The sequence below is a fragment of the Colletes latitarsis genome, unplaced genomic scaffold (genome assembly GCF_051014445.1).
Source record: "Colletes latitarsis isolate SP2378_abdomen unplaced genomic scaffold, iyColLati1 scaffold0002, whole genome shotgun sequence".
NCBI classification, from domain to species: Eukaryota; Metazoa; Arthropoda; class Insecta; order Hymenoptera; family Colletidae; genus Colletes; species Colletes latitarsis.
In genome coordinates this window covers 15,205,004-15,216,944 of record NW_027488365.1, presented here as the reverse complement: position 1 = coordinate 15,216,944, position 11,941 = coordinate 15,205,004, and positions in this window count along the sequence as shown.

Sequence of the window (11,941 nt, the reverse complement as noted above, 5' to 3'; positions counted from 1 at the left end):
ATATCTCATACTTCATGGCTAGATCCTGGGCTGTTTCTGGATTGTATCACGTAGTAATGTGGTACCACGCTGAAACAGTCAATTAAACCTGGTTTCGATCAATATTTTGGAGGATAACGCAAGTTAGGTCTGGGATAGGTCTAGGATTTGCCCTCATCAGGCTCTTACTTTCGCATATTTCTCATACTTCTTGGCTAGATCGTGGGCTATTTCTGGATTGGATCACGTAGTACAGTGGTACCACACTGATACATTCAATGAATCCTGGTCTGGATCAATATTTTAGAGGATAACGCATGTTAGGGCTAGGTTAGCCTTGGGATTTTCACTCATCAGACTCATTCTTTCGCATATTTCTCATACATGTTGAACAGATCCTGGGTTTTTTCTGGTTTGGATCACGTAGTAATGTGGTACCACACTGAAACATTCAATGAAACCTGGTCTGGATAAATATTTTAGAGGATAACGCATCTTAGGTCTGGGTTAGGTCTAAGATTTGCCCTCATCAGGCTCACAGTTTCGCGTTTTTCACATACATGTTGAACAGATCCTGGGCTTTTTCTGGTTTGGATTACGTAGTAATGTGGTACCACACTGAAACATTCGATTAAACCTGGTTTCGATCAATATTTTGGACGTTATCGCACGTCAGGGCTAGGTTTGGTCTGGGATTTGCCCTCATCAGGTTCATACTTTCGCAGTTTTAACATACATGTTGACCTGATCGAGGGTTTTTTCTGCTTTGGATCACGTAGTAAAGTGGAACCACACTAAAACAGTCAGTTAAACCTGGACACGACCAATATTTTAGAGGATAACGCATGTTAGGTCTAGGTTAGGCCTGGGATTTGCCCTCATCAGGCTCAAACTTTCGCATATTTTTCATACCTGTTGGGCAGATCCTTGGATTTTACTGGATTGGATCACGTAGTAATGTGGTACCACTCTGAAACAGCCGATTAAACCTGGTTTTGATCAATATTTTTGATGATAACGCATGTTAGGTCTGGGTTAGGTCCAGGATTTGCCTTCATCAGACCCATACTTTCGCATTCTTCACATACTTGTTGAACAGATCCTGGGTTATTTCTGGTTTGGATCACGTAGTAAAGTGGTACCACACTGAAACAGTCGATTAATCCTGGTCTCCAACAATATTTTAGAGGATAACGCATGTTAGATCTAGGTTAGGCCTGGGATTTGCCCTCATCAGACTCATACTTTCGCATTTTTCACATAGTTGTTGTACAGATCCTGGGTTTTCTCTGGCTTGAATCACGTGGTAATGTGGTACCACACTGATAGAGTCCATGAAACCTGGTTTCGATCAATATTTTAGAGGATAACGGATGTTAGGTCTATGTTAGGCCTGGGATATGCCCTGATCAGACTCAAACTTTCGCATATTTCTCATACTTGTTGTACAGATCCTGGGTTTTCTCAGGCTTGAATCACGTGGTAATGTGGTACCACACTGGTAGAGTCCATGAAACCTGGTTTCGATCAATATTTTAGAGGATAACGGATGTTAGGTCTATGTTAGGCCTGGGATATGCCCTGATCAGACTCAAACTTTCGCATATTTCTCATACATGTTGGCCAAATCCTGGGCTATTTCTGGTTTGGATCAGGTAGTAATGTGGTACCACTCTGAAACAGTCGATTAAAACTGGCTTCGATCAATATTTTTGAGGGTAACGCATGTTAGGTCTGGGTTAGGTCTAGGATTTGCTCTCATCTGGCTCATTCTTTCGCATTTTTCGCATACTCGTTGGCCAGATCCTGGGCTTTTTCTGGTTTGGATCACGTGGTAATGTGGTACCACACTGAAACAGTCGACTAAACCTTGTTTCGATCAATATTTTAGACGATATCGCATGTTAGGTCTGGGATAGGTCTGGGATTTGCCCTCATCAGGGTCATACTTTCGCATTTTTCGCATACTAGTTGGCCAGATCCTGGGCTTTTTCTGGTTTGGATCATGTAGTAAAGTGGTACCACACTGAAACAGTCGATTAATCCTGGTCTCGAACAGTATTTTAGAGGGTAACGCATGTTAGGTCAAGCTTAGGCCTGGGATTTGCCCTCATCAGGCTCATACTTTCGCATTTTTCACATACTTGTTGTACAGATCCTGGATTTTTTCTGGCTTGAATCACGTGGTAATGTGGTACCACACTGATACAGTCGATTAATCCTGGTCTCGAACAATATTTTAAAGGATAACGCATGTTAGGTCTAGGTTAGGCCTGGGATTTGCCCTCATCAGACTAATAGTTTCGCGTTCCTCACATACTTGTTGAACGGATCCTGGGTTTTTCCCTGGTTTGGATCACGTAGTAATGTGGTACCACACTGAAACAGTCGATTAATCCCGGTCTCGATCAATATTTTATAGGATAACGCAAGTTAGGTCTGGGATAGGTGTGGGATCTGCCACTCATCAGGCTCATACCTTCGCATTTCCCACATCCTTTTGGCCAGATCCTGGGCTTTCACTGGTCTGGATCACGTAGTAATGTGGTACCACACTGAAACAGTCGATTAATCCCGGTCTCGATCAATATTTTATAGGATAACGCAAGTTAGGTCTGGGATAGGTCTGGGATTTGCCCTCAACAGACACATAGTTTCGCGTTTTTCACATACTTGTTGAACAGATCCTGAGCTTTTTCTGGTTTGGATCACGTAGCAATGTGGTACCACACTGAAACCGTCCATTAAACCTGGTTTCGAACAATATTCTAGAGAATAACGCGTGTTAGGTCTTGGTTAGATCTCGGATATGCTCTCATCACGCTCGTACTTTCGCATATTTCTCATACTTGATGGCCAGATTCTGGGCTTTTTCTGGTTTGAATCACGTAGCAATGTGGTACCACACTGAAACAGTCGATTAATCCCGGTCTCGATCAATATTTTATAGGATAACGCAAGTTAGGTCTGGGATAGGTGTGGGATCTGCCCCTCATCAGGCTCATACCTTCGCATTTCTCACATCCTTTTGGACAGATCCTGGGCTTTCACTGGTCTGGATCACGTAGTAATGTGGTACCACACTGAAACAGTCCATTAAGCCTGGTTTCGATCAATATTTTAGAGGATAACTCATGCTAGGTCTGGGATAGGTCTGGGATTTGCCCTCATCAGGGTCATACATTCGCTTTTTTCGCATACTCGTTGGCCAGATCCTGGGCTTTTTCTGGTTTGGATCAGGTAGTAATGTGGTACCACACTGAAACAGTCGATTAAACCTGGTTTCGATCAATATTTTAGACGATATCGCATGTTAGGTCTGGGATAGGTCTGGGATTTGCCCTCATCAGGGTCATACTTTCGCATTTTTCGCATACTCGATGGCCAGATCCTGGGCTTTTTCTGGTTTGGATCACGTAGTAAAGTGGTACCACACTGAAACAGTCGATTAATCCTGGTCTCGAACAATATTTTAGAGGATAACGCATGTTAGGTCTGGGATAGGTCTGGGATTTGCCCTCATCAGGCTAATAGTTTCGCGTTTTTCACATACTTGTTGAACAGATCCCGGGCTTTTTTTGGTTTGGATCACGTAGTAAAGTGGTACCACACTGAAACAGTCGATTAATCCTGGTCTCGAACAATATTATAGACGATATCGCATGTTAGGTCTGGGATAGGTCTGGGATTTGCCCTTATCAGGGTCATACTTTCGCATTTTTCGCATACTCGTTGGCCAGATCCTGGGCTTTTTCTGGTTTGGATCACGTAGTAAAGTGGTACCACACTGAAACAGTCGATTAATCCTGGTCTCGAACAATATCTTAGACGATATCGCATGTTAGGTCAGGTATAGGTCTGGGATTTGCCCTCATCAGGGTCATACTTTCGCATTTTTCACATACTTGTTGAACAGAACCCTGGCTTTTTCTGGTTTGGATCACGTAGTAATGTGGTACCACACTGAAACAGTCGATTAATCCCGGTCTCGATCAATATTTTATACGATAACGAAAGTTAGGTTTGGGATAGGTGTGGGTTCTGCCCTCACCAGGCTCATACCTTCGCATTTCTCACATACTTGTTGGCCAGATCCTGAGCTTTCACTTGTCTGGATCTCGTAGTAATGTGGTACCACACTGAAACAGTCCATTAAACCTGGTTTCGATCAATATTTTAGGGGAGAACTCATGCTAGGTCTAGGTTAGGCCTAGGGTTTGCCCTCATCAGACCCATGCATTCGTATTCCTCACATACTAGTTGAACAGTTCCTGGGTTATTTCTGGTTTGGATCAGGTAGTAATGTGGTACCACTCTGAAACAGTCGATTAAGACTGGTTTCGATCAATATTTTAGATGATAACGCATGTTAGGTCTGGGTTAGGTCTAGGATTTGCCCACATCTGGCTCATTCTTTCGCATTTTTCGCATACTCGTTGGCCAGATCCTGGGGTTTTTCTGGTTTGGATCACGTAGTAATGTGGCACCACACTAAAACAGTCGATTAAACCTGGTTTCGATCAATATTTTAGACGATATCGCATGTTAGGTCTGGGATAGGTCTGGGATTTGCCCTCATCAGGGTCATACTTTCGCATACTTCACATACTAGTTGTACAGTTCCTGGGTTATTTCTGGTTTGGATCAGCTAGTAATGTGGTACCACACTGAAACAGTCGATTAAACCTGGTTTCCATCAATATTTTTGAGGGTAACGCATGTTAGGTCTAGGTTAGGCCTGGGATTTTCACTCATCAGACTCATACTTTCGCATACTTCACATACTTGGTGAATAGATCCTGGGTTTTTTCTGGTTTGGATCACGTAGTAATGTGGTACCACACAGAAACAGTCGATTAAACCTGGTTTCGATCAATATTTTTGAGGGTAACGCATGTTAGGTCTAGGTTAGGCCTGGGATTTTCACTCATCAGACTCATACTTTCGCATTCTTCACATACTTGTTGAACAGATCCTGGGTTTTTCCCTGGTCTGGATCACGTAGTAATGTGGTACCACACTGTAACATTCAATTAAACCTGGTCTTGATAGATATTTTAGAGGATAACGCATGTTAGGTCTGGCATAGGTCTGGAATTTGCCCTCATCAGGCTCATACCTTCGCATTTCTCACATCCTTTTGGCCTGGGCTTTCACTGGTCTGGATCACGTAGTAATGTGGTACCACACTGAAAGAGTCCATTAAACCTGGTTTCGATCAATATTTTAGAGGATAACGCATGTTAGGTCTAGTTTAGGCCTGGGATTTGCCCTCATCAGACACAAACTTTCGCATATTTCTCATACTTGTTGGGCAGAACCTTGGATTTTTCTGGATTGGATCACGTAGTAATGTGGTACCACAGTGAAACAGTTAATTAAACCTGGATACGACCAATATTTTAGAGGATACACCATGTTAGGTATGGGATTGGTCTGGGATTTGCCCTCATCAGGGTCATACTTTCGCATACTTCACATACTAGTTGAATAGTTCCTGGCTTATTTCTGGTTTGGATCAGCAAGTAATGTGGTACCACACTGAAACAGTTGATTAAACTAGGTTTCGATCAATATTTTACATGATATCGCATGTTAGGTCTGGGATAGGTCTGGGATTTGCCCTCAACAGGCTCATAGTTTCGCGTTTTTACATACTTGTTGAACAGATCCTGGGCTTTTTCTGGTTTGGATTACGTAGTAATGTGGTACCACACTGAAACGTTTGATTAAACCTGGTCTTGATAAATATTTTAGAGGATAACGCATGTTAGGTCTGGCATAGGTCTGGAATTTGCCCTCATCACGCTCATAGTTTCGCGTTTTTCACATACTTGTTGAACAGATCCTGGGCTTTTTCTGGTTTGGATCACGTAGTAATGTGGTACCACACTGAAACTGTCGATTAAACCTGGTTTCGATCAATATTCTTGAGAATAACGCATGTTAGGTCTTGGCTAGGTCTCGGATATGCTCTCATCACGCTCGTACTTTCGCATATTTCTCATACTTGATGGCCAGATTCTGGGCTTTTTCCGGTTTGAATCACGTAGTAATGTGGTACCACACTGAAACAGTCGATTAATCCCGGTCTCGATCAATATTTTATAGGATAACGCAAGTCAGGTCTGGGATAGGTGTGGGATCTGCCCCTCATCAGTATCATACTTTCGCATTTCTCACATCCTTTTGGCCAGATCCTGGGCTTTCACTGGTCTGGATCACGTAGTAATGTGGTACCACACTGAAAGAGTCCATTAAACCTCGTTTCGATCAATATTTTAGAGGATAACGCATGTTAGGTCTAGGTTAGGCCTGGGATTTGCCCTCATCGGACTCAAACTTTCGCATATTTCTCATACTTGTTGGGCAGATCCTTGGATTTTTCTGGATTGGATCACGTAGTAATGTGGTACCACAGTGAAACAGTTAATTAAACCTGGATACGACCAATATTTTAGAGGATACACCATGTTAGGTCTGGGATAGGTCTGGGATTTGCCCTCATCAGGGTCATACTTTCGCATTTTTCACATACTTGTTGAACAGAACCCCGGCTTTTTCAGGTTTGGATGACGTAGTAAAGTGGTGCACACTGAAACAGTCGATTAATCCCGGTCTCGATCAATATTTTATAGGATAACGCAAGTTAGGTCTGGGATAGGTGTGGGATCTGCCCTCATCAGGCTCATACCTTCGCATTTCTCACATACTTGTTGGCCAGATCCTGGGTTTTCTCTGGTCTGGATCACGTAGTAATGTGGTACCATACTGAAACAGTCCATTAAACCTGGTTTCGATCAATATTTTAGAGGATAACTCATGCTAGGTCTGGGATAGGTCTGGGATTTGCCCTCAACAAGCTCATAGTTTCGCGTTTTTCACATACTTGTTGAACAGATCCTGGGCTTTTTCTGGATTGGATTACGTAGTAATGTGGTACCACACTGAAACATTTGATTAAACCTGGTTTCGATCAATATTTTGGACGTTATCGCATGTTAGGTCTGGGATAGGTCTGGGATTTGCCCTCATCAGGGTCATACTTTCGCATACTTCACATACTAGTTGAACAGTTCCTGGGTTATTTCTGGTCTGGATCAGCGAGTAATGTGGTATCACACTGAAACAGTCGATTAAACTAGGTTTCGATCAATATTTTACATGATAACGCATGTTAAGTCAAGGTTAGGCCTGCGATTTGCCCTCATCAGACTCATACTTTCGCATTCTTCACATACTTGTTGAACAGATCCTGGGTTTTTCCCTGGTTTGGATCACGTAGTAATGTGGTACCACACTGAAACATTCAATTAAACCTGGTCTTGATAAATATTTTAGAGGATAACGCATGTTAGGTCTGGCATAGGTCTGGAATTTGCCCTCATCACGCTCATAGTTTCGCGTTTTTCACATACTTGTTGAACAGATCCTGGGCTTTTTCTGGTTTGGATCACGTAGAAATGTGGTACCACACTGAAACAGTCGATTAAACCTGGTTTCGATCAATATTCTTGAGAATAACGCATGTTAGGTCTTGGCTAGGTCTCGGATATGCTCTCATCACGCTCGTACTTTCGCATATTTCTCATACTTGATGGCCAGATTCTGGGCTTTTTCCGGTTTGAATCACGTAGTAATGTGGTACCACACTGAAACAGTCGATTAATCCCGGTCTCGATCAATATTTTATAGGATAACGCAAGTCAGGTCTGGGATAGGTGTGGGATCTGCCCCTCATCAGTATCATACCTTCGCATTTCTCACATCCTTTTGGCCAGATCCTGGGCTTTCACTGGTCTGGATCACGTAGTAATGTGGTACCACACTGAAAGAGTCCATTAAACCTCGTTTCGATCAATATTTTAGAGGATAACGCATGTTAGGTCTAGGTTAGGCCTGGGATTTGCCCTCATCGGACTCAAACTTTCGCATATTTCTCATACTTGTTGGGCAGATCCTTGGATTTTTCTGGATTGGATCACGTAGTAATGTGGTACCACAGTGAAACAGTTAATTAAACCTGGATACGACCAATATTTTAGAGGATACACCATGTTAGGTCTGGGATAGGTCTGGGATTTGCCCTCATCAGGGTCATACTTTCGCATTTTTCACATACTTGTTGAACAGAACCCCGGCTTTTTCAGGTTTGGATGACGTAGTAAAGTGGTACCACACTGAAACAGTCGATTAATCCCGGTCTCGATCAATATTTTATAGGATAACGCAAGTTAGGTCTGGGATAGGTGTGGGATCTGCCCCTCATCATGCTCATACCTTCGCATTTCTCACATCCTTTTGGCCAGATCCTGGGCTTTCACTGGTCTGGATCACGTAGTAATGTGGTACCACACTGAAACAGTCCATTAAGCCTGGTTTCGATCAATATTTTAGAGGATAACTCATGCTAGGTCTGGGATAGCTCTGGGATTTGCCCTCATCAGGCTAATAGTTTCGCGTATTTCACATACTTGTTGAACAGATCCTGGGCTTTTTTTGCTTTGGATCACGTAGTAATGTGGTACCACACTGAAACAGTCGATTAAACTAGGTTTCGATCAATATTTTAGATGATAACGCATGTTAAGTCTAGGTTAGGCCTGGGCTTTGCCCTCATCAGACTCATACTATCGCATTCTTCACATACTTGTTGAACAGATCCCTGGCTTTATCTGGTTTGGATCACGTAGTAATGTGGTACCACACTGAAACAGTCGATTAAACCTGGTTTCGGTCAATATTTTTGAGGGTAACGCATGTTAGGTCTAGGTTAGACCTGGGATTTTCACTCATCAGACTCATACTTTCGCATTCTTCACATACTTGTTGGACAGATCCTGGGTTTTTTCTGGTTCCGATCACGTAGTAATGTGGTACCACACTGAAACAGTCGATTAAACCTGGTTTCGATCAATATTTTAGAGAATAATTCATGTTAGGTCTGGGTTAGGTCTGGGATTTGCTCCCATGAGGCTCGTACTTTCGCATATTTCTCATACTTGATGGCCAGATTCTGGGCTTTTTCTGGTTTGGATCACGTAGTAATGTGATGCCACACTGAAACAGTCAATTAATACTGGTCTTGATAAATATTCTAGAGGACACCACATGTTAGGTCTGGGTTAGGTCTAGGATTTGCCCTCATCAGGCTCATACTTACGCATTTTTCACATACTTGTTGAACAGATCCCTGGCTTTTTCTGGTTTCGAACACGTTGTAAAGTGTTACCACACTGAAACGGTCAATTAAACCTGGTTTTGATGAATATTTTAGGGGATAACGCAAGTTATGTCTGGGATAGGTCAGGGATTTGCCTTCATCTGGCTCATACTTTCGCGTTTTTCACATACTTGTTGAACTGATCCTCGGTTTTTTCTGGTTTGGATCACGTAGTAATGTGGTACCACACTGAAACAGTCCATTAAACCTGGTTTCGATAAATGTTTTAGAGGATAACGCATGTTAGGTCTGGGTTAGGTCTAGGATTTGCCATCATCGGGCTCATACATTCGCACACTTCTCATTCTTCTTGGCCAGATCCTGGGCTTCCACTGGTTTGGATCACGTAGTAATGTGATGCCACACTGAAACAGTCAATTAATCCTTGTCTTGATAAATATTTTAGAGGATAACGCAAGTTATGTCTGGGTTAGTTCTGGGATTTGCCCTCATCAGGATCAGACTTTCGCGTTTTTCACATACTTGTTGAACAGATCCTGGTTTGGATCACGTAGAAATGTGTTACCACACTGAAACTGTCGATTAAACCTGGTTTCGATCAATATTTTAGAGAATAATTCACGTTAGGTCTGGGTTAGGTCTGGGATTTGACCTCATCAGGCTCAGACTTTCGCGTTTTTCACATACTTGTTGAACAGATCCTGGGTTTTTTCTGGTTCGGATCACGTAGTAATGTGGTACCACACTGAAACAGTCGATTAAACCTGGTCTCGATCAATATTTTAGAGAATAATTCATGATAGGTCTGGGTTAGGTCTGGGATTTGCCCTCATCAGGGTCATACCTTCGCATTCTTCACATACTTGTTGAACAGATCCTGGGTTTTTTCTGGTTCGGATCACGTAGTAATGTGGTACCACACTGAAACATTCAATTAAACCTGGTCTTGATAAATATTTTAGAGGATAACGCATGTGAGGTCTAGGTTAGGTCCGGGATTTGCTCTTGTCAGGCTCATACTTACGCATTTTTCACATACTTGTTGAACAGATCCCTGGCTTTTTCTGGTTTCGATCACGTTGTGAAGTGTTACCACACTGAAACGGTCAATTAAACCTGGTTTTGATGAATATTTTAGGGGATAACGCAAGTTATGTCTGGGATAGGTCTGGGATTTGCCCTCATCAGGGTCATACTTTCGCGTTTTTCACATACTTGTTGAACTGATCCTCGGTTTTTTCTGGTTTGGATCACGTAGTAATGTGGTACCACACTGAAACAGTTCATTAAACCTGGTTTCGATCAATATTTTAGAGGATAGCACATGTTAGGTCCAGGTTAGGCCTGGGATTTGCCCTCATCAGGCTCAGACTTTCGCGTTTTTCACATACTTGTTGAACAGATCCTGGGTTTTTCTGGTTTGGATCACGTAGTAACGTGATGCCACACTGAAAGAGTCGATGAAGCCTGGTTCCGATGAATATTTTAGAGAACAATTCATGTTAGGTCTGGGTAAGGTCTGGGATTTGCTCTCATGAGGCTCGTACTTTCGCATATTTCTCACTCTTGATGGCTAGATCCTGGACTTTTTCTGGATTGGATCACGTGGTAATGTGGTACCACACTGAAACAGTCAATTAAACCTGGTTTCGATCAATATTTTATAGGATAACGCAAATTAGGTCTAGGTTTGGCCTGGGATTTGCCCTGATCAGGGTCATACTTTCGCATTCTTCACATACTTTTTGAACAGATCCTGGGTTTTTTCTGGTTTGGATAACGTAGTAATGTGGTACCACACTGAAAGAGTCGATTAAGCCTGGTTTCGATCAATATTTTTGAGGATAACGCATGTTACGTCTAGGTTAGGTCTGGGATTTGGTCTCGCCAGGCTCATACTTACGCATTTTTCACATACTTGTTGAACAGATCCCTGGCTTTTTCTGGTTTCGAACACGTTGTAAAGTGTTACCACACTGAAACATTCAATTAAACCTGGTCTTGATAAATATTTTAGATGATAACGCATGTTAGGTCTGGGTTAGGTCTAGGATTTGCCATCATCAGGCTCATACTTTCGCATACTTCTCATTCTTGTTGGCCAGATCCTGGGCTTCCACTGGTTTGGATCACGTAGTAATGTGATGCCACACTGAAACAGTCAATTAATCCTGGTCTTGATAAATATTTTAGAGGATAACGCAATTTATGTCTGGGTTAGTTCTGGGATTTGCCATCATCAGGCTCATACATTCGCATACTTCTCATTCTTGTTGGCCAGATCCTTTTCTTCCACTGGTTTGGATCACGTAGTAATGTGATGCCCCACTGAAACAGTCAATTAATCCTGATCTTGATAAATATTCTACAGGACAACGCATGTTAGGTCTGGGTTAGGTCGGGGATTGCCCTCATCAGGCTCATACTTTCGCATATTTCTCATACTTCATGGCTAGATCCTGGGTTTTTTCTGGTTCCGATCACGTAGTAATGTGGTACCACACTGAAACAGTCGATTAAACCTGGTTTCGATCAATATTTTAGAGAATAATTCATGTTAGGTCTGAGATTTGCTCTCATGACGCTCGTACTTTCGCATATTTCTCATACTTGATGGCCAGATTCTGGGCTTTTTCTGGTTTGGATCACGTAGTAATGTGATGCCACACTGAAACAGTCAATTAATCCTGGTCTTGATAAATATTCTAGAGGACACCACATGTTAGGTCTGGGTTAGGTCTAGGATTTGCCCTCATCAGGCTCATTCTTTCGCGTTTT